Raw genomic sequence first — 5,875 nt, 5'->3', positions numbered from 1 at the left:
GGCAATGCTTAACTCAAGACTACCTCTAGGAAGCAGGTGAAAGCCTGGCTCTTTTCCTAAGTCTTTAATACATGTGGTGACCGACTATCCACTCACTCCGCATCAGGACTAGCTTATTGCACATATTTGAACTAAGACCAGTTCTGCATTTCTTATTCAATTGTAAATATAATTTGCTTTCACTTTAGCCAGCTGTTTATCACAATGACTTAGTCCTATCCATCCAGTGGCGTTCCTGGCCTGGATGGCACCCGGGGCGGAGCGCCGATGCACCCCCCCCCCCCCGGGTGCAGCGCCCCCCCCCCCCACTAAATTACACCTCCCCCCCTCCAGTGAAATGACACCCCCCGGGGTGTATGCCGCTGTGGGGGGTGCCGTGGCGCGCACCTGCTCCGAGTTCGCTAAACTTCGCTTCGCTGCAGCTCCCTCTGCCCTGGAACAGGAAGTAACCTGTTCCGGGGCAGAGGGAACTGCAGCAAATGAGCGACAAAGTTTAGCGAACTCGGAGCAGGCGCGCGCTGCGGAACCCCCCCCAGCGACGTGCACCCGGGGCAGACCGCCCCCACCGCGGTACGCCACTGTATCCATCTTATCAATTTACATGTCTCAACTGCATTTGACCCTTTTGGCAGCCTATTAAGATGTTTAATTTGTATCGTACTGACAATGTCAGCATCGTATTTACGTTATTTAAGTTATTTAAATATTCTAATTTAAGCCTATCAAGGTGTTTTATTTGTATTGTTGCTGATATTGTGTTATATAAATGTTCTAATGCGTTGCTTAATAAGGGGATTCAGGGAAGAAGTTTAAACACTTTTTAAAAAACTGGTTGGAGGACAATGATCAAGCTCACAGAGTGAAGCATATAAACAGAGGAGGGACTGATTATCGAGGAACTGCTTGGCCGGAGTAAACAGAGCAGAGTTCTGTAATGACACAGTGAAAAGGCACAAAGAGCAGCCCTCCGATTGAAATCCCGTGTATTGGAGAAAAAAAGGAATGAAAGGTTGAGAGAAGGAGGCAGTTAACAGCCCTCTGTGAATTGAAAACCACACAAGATAAGAGATTGTTTACAAAACCAAACAGCTTTTGTTTGACTGTTAGAGTTAATATTGTGAACTGGGGGTTATACAGAAAATCCTAATGGATATAACAACATAGTAATTCATAGTCATCAATGCACAAGTTGAATTTCAATCATGGACATGAGTTAATGTGGATTATTCACACTGTGATGTTTATAGATTTTAAGGTTGAATACAGTTAGAATGAAGAGAAGTGTATGGTATGTATGTATGTGATTGAAATAGTGAGGATAAGGTGGGTTTTAAGATTGTGTAATTTGTAAAAGAAATATTGAATAATAAGTACATAAGTAATGCCATACTGGGAAAAGACCAAGGGTCTATCGAGCCCAGCATCCTGTCCACGACAGCGGCCAATCCAGGCCAAGGGCACCTGGCAAGCTACCCAAACATACATTCTATACATGTTATTCCTGGAATTGTGGATTTTTCCCAAGTCCATTTAGTAGCAGTTTATGGACTTGTCCTTTAGGAAACCGTCCAACCCCTTTTTAAACTCTGCTAAGCTAACCGCCTTCACCACTTTCTCCAGCAACGAATTCCAGAGTTTAATTATGCGTTGGGTGAAGAAAACTTTTCTCCGATTTGTTTTAAATTTACTACACTGTAGGGAGGAAGTGACGTCACCAAGAAAGATGGAAGCTTAAACAGTTAGCTCCCGCTCACCGAAGCACAAAAAAGCGTGAGTTCTCCCGCGGATCGTGCCCTCCCGGAGCGATTTTGAATTGCAACAATTGTAGAACCGGGGGCGCTCCAAGCGACGATGAGCCAGCAACCGGAACTCAGCCAATTTGGCTTTAAAGGCGGGAAGACGGCAAACCGCGTGGCGGGCCTAGAAAATCAGGCTGAGCGAGCCGACAAGCATTCCGACGGCGAACTGCAGCAAAGTCCCTGCCTCTTTGGTGAAGACCCAGATCGCACAGCAGCGGACCCGCTCGCAGAGTTAAAAGAGTGGTTATTGGAGATCCGAGCAGATGTAAAGGCGGTCCGGGCGGAGCTGGAGACGCTGGGCACTGACCTCCGCGGTGAAATAAGAGAGCTGGGGAATCGGATGGAGGAGATGGAGTCCCGAGTGGAGGAACACACAGAGGAGCTCGGTACGCTAGACCGAGTGATCGCGGATGTCCGCCTGGGCCAGCAACAGTTGGCTGACAAGATGGAAGACCTGGAGAATAGAAGTCGGCGGCATAATTTGCGGTTTAGAGGTATTCCTGAAACCCCCGCTTATGCCGACTGCGAGACAGTAGTACAGCAGGTGGTGAGTGCTATTTTGAAAGAGGCGGGCAGCCCAGTGGAAGCAACTGCAATCGTGCTTGAGCGCTCCCACAGAACGCTGGGCCCAGCTCGGAACAATTTGCCTAAGGACATCATAGCATGCTTTCAGGACTACAAGTTAAAAGAGAAAGTGTTCCAGGCGGCCAGAAGCATGCAAAGCGTCAAATGGGATATGCACCAGGTGGAGATTTATCAGGACCTGGCAATGGCCACGTTAAAACGACAAGCGGAGCTGAAGCCGATAACAAGAAAGCTGCAGGAGCTTGGAATTCGTTACCGCTGGAAGCATCCCTTTGCCCTAGCATTTTATAAGGAAGGCCGTATGCACCAAGCAAGATCTCTGGCTGAAGCCAGAGCGGCTCTTCCAGAAATACAACAAGAAATCCCACCGGAGACTCCGGGGAAACTAAGCCGAGACAAAGCTCCAAAATCCCACTCGAAATGGCAGCGAGTGGGCAAGGGGCAGAGGAGACTACAACGTCAGCAGTCGGCTGGTCAACTTACATGACTGTGGGTAAGGGGGGCATAAATGATGTATTAATATGTGTTGGGTCTGGGCTCATTGGAAGCTCAGAATTTAAGGCTCGCAAGAGCACTTTGGTTCCGGTTTGTAATGACTTTGGTTGATGTATAGCGGGAGAACAGATGTTATGTTGATCAGTGGCACTAAGAGGGTGAGGGGAGGGGTGAGGTACTTCCTCTACGGGATACTCTTTCAATCATGAGAGAGAATCTTTACGAATATAGGGGGAGGGGGGTGGAAGGGAGGGAGGCTCAGGGGGAGGGGGGGAGACAGGGGAGTGAATGGATAAGAGGAGAGAAACAAGGAGATGTCAAGGCGGGAGACTACACTTGGACTGGCGTGGGGCGCCCTTGGGAGGTGATGAAATGCAGGATGTAACACTAGCGATCCTGAATGTCAGAGGCTTAAACGTGCCAATGAAGCGACAGCTCCTATTTCGAGAGCTGACTCGCTTAAAAATAGATATAGCCATGATTCAGGAGACTCATTTAAAAAAGCAACATGAGAGGCTATGTAGGCATCACCAGTATCCACATATGTACTTTGCATCGAACAATTCAGGCACCAAGAGTAGGGGGGTCATGGTAGCATTTAATGATTCCCATCCCTGGCAGATTAAAAAGGTCATTAGAGACAAGGAAGGTCGTTATATCTTATTAGTCATCCAATTGGGAACGCAGACCTACACTTTAGTCAACGTCTATGGGCCCAATGCAGACCATGGGGAATTTTTCCACCGATTAGATCAGATATTGCTGTCACATGGGGAGGGAACCGTGCTGGTGGGAGGAGACTTTAACGTTACTCCCAACCCACATTTGGATAACTCCTCTACATCAATACAATATGCTAAACAGGGACGAGAGCTACTCCACACATTTATAGCAAGATGGCAGTTGAGTGATCTGTGGAGGCAGGCCAATCCAACACAACGAGAATACACATGCTTTTCCCAAGTTCATAACTCCTTTTCCCGTATTGATTTTTGGTTGGGGGATGCGGGGGTGATGGGCAGGGTTAAAGATCAAAGCATAATACCGCGAACATGGTCAGATCATAGCCCGGTCACCTTAGTTCTACAAATGCAAGGGGGAAGGAGGGTGGCCCCACAGTGGCGCTTGGATGATGCATTGCTGGCAGAGGTGACCCATGTACTTCAATTTGAGAAGTTAATCAAAGAATATATCCAGCTTAATGATAATGGGGAGGTGACCCCAGGGGTGCTTTGGGAGGGTTTTAAGGCGGTGATGAGAGGCCAATTTATCGCCCTGAAAGCACATGTGCGACGGGAAAGAACTCGAGCAGAAGAGTCAGGGCGCAAGCAACTGGCACAAGTGGAGAAATTAATAAGCAGACAGGGCAAGGGAGGCCCAACACAAACTCTACTAGACCAAGCGCATAAATTAAGGCAAGAGATCAGGGAGCTCCAACTGGCAGACCTCTCTGAGCAGCTGCAGAGGGTCCGCCAGACCCATTTCGAGTTTGGCAACAAGGCCAGTAGGGTGTTGGCGCACAAATTAAAACAGCAAACAAAGAAAGTGCATGTCACTCAGTTGAGAAATGATAGGGGGGACCGTATATCTGATCCTCAGGCCATACAAGAAGCTTTTAGGAACTTTTATGAAAAACTCTATACTCCAGATATTAGTCCAGAGGAAGTTGAGATCGAGGCCTTCCTGGATAGGAGTGTAATGCCCAGACTTGCAGAGAGTGCCCAGCATAGACTTTCTAGGCCAATCGAGCTTGAAGAGGTTTTACAGGCAATAAAAGACCTAGCACCCAGCAAAGCACCAGGACCCGATGGATTCACAAATAAGTTTTACAAGACTTTTGGGTCTCTGGTGGCTCCCATGTTGCTGAAGGTGTTTAATGATTTGGGAGAACGGGGGTCCCTTCCAGAAACTTGGCATCAGGCGAATATTATAGTCCTACCCAAACCAGGCAAGGACCCACAGTTGTGCGGCTCTTACAGGCCAATCTCTCTTCTGGGGGTGGACTACAAAATCTTTACTGCAATTCTTGCATCCCGTCTGCAGCAATATCTACCGCAACTAGTTCACGAAGATCAAGCAGGGTTCGTGCGGGCGCGCCAAACATTTGATAACATTCGCAGGGCACTTCACCTTATTCAATTCGCACATATAAAACAACAGCCGCTATGCATCCTGTCATTAGACGCAGAAAAGGCGTTTGACAGGGTGCATTGGCCTTTTTTGTTTGCAACCCTGAAGAGGGTGGGTATTCCAGCAGGGTTCATGCACTGGATATATCTCTTATATCGAGTGCCCACGGCCTCGGTTAGGGTCAACGGGAGTCAGTCTTTACCATTCTTGTTGCGGCGGGGGACCAGGCAGGGATGTGCCTTGTCACCACTCCTTTTTGCGTTGGTTGTAGAGCCTTTGGCGGCTTATATTAGATCACATCCAGACATACGTGGACTGAGGATGGGGACCACTGAAACTCGGGTACTCTTATTCGCAGACGATATCCTCCTCACTCTGACAGATCCCAGTGCATCACTTCCAGTTATAGGGGAGGCATTGCGGGACTTTGGCTGGGTGGCTGGATTTAAGGTTAACATGGAGAAATCTGAGATATTGAATATCTCCATCCCAGTGGCCCAAACAGCAGGGTTGCGAGCGGCCTTCCCCTTTAAATGGGCCTCCAGAAGTATTAAATACCTAGGGGTAAATATTACAAGGAGATTGGAGGATCTATATGCGGCCAACTTCCCTGTAAAGGTGCGGGAACTTTTTTTGGAAATGGAAAGATGGGAGGGCCTAACAATATCATGGATGGGAAGGATCAATGCGATTAAAATGATCCTGTTGCCGAAACTCCTCTACCTGTTTATGGCGCTCCCTATTGCTCTACCTGACAAGTTTCTTAAGAGGTTGCAGGGCAGAGTCTTCTCCTTCATATGGAAAAGGAAGCCGCCAAGGGTGCGTCGGTCAGTGATGCATCAGCCAAGAGTGCATGGGGGTATGGG

The sequence above is a fragment of the Microcaecilia unicolor genome, chromosome 1, assembly GCF_901765095.1.
Source record: "Microcaecilia unicolor chromosome 1, aMicUni1.1, whole genome shotgun sequence".
In the NCBI taxonomy this organism is placed as follows: Eukaryota; Metazoa; Chordata; class Amphibia; order Gymnophiona; family Siphonopidae; genus Microcaecilia; species Microcaecilia unicolor.
The sequence above is the reverse complement of the archived record's forward strand: the minus strand, read 5'-3'. Positions refer to the sequence as shown.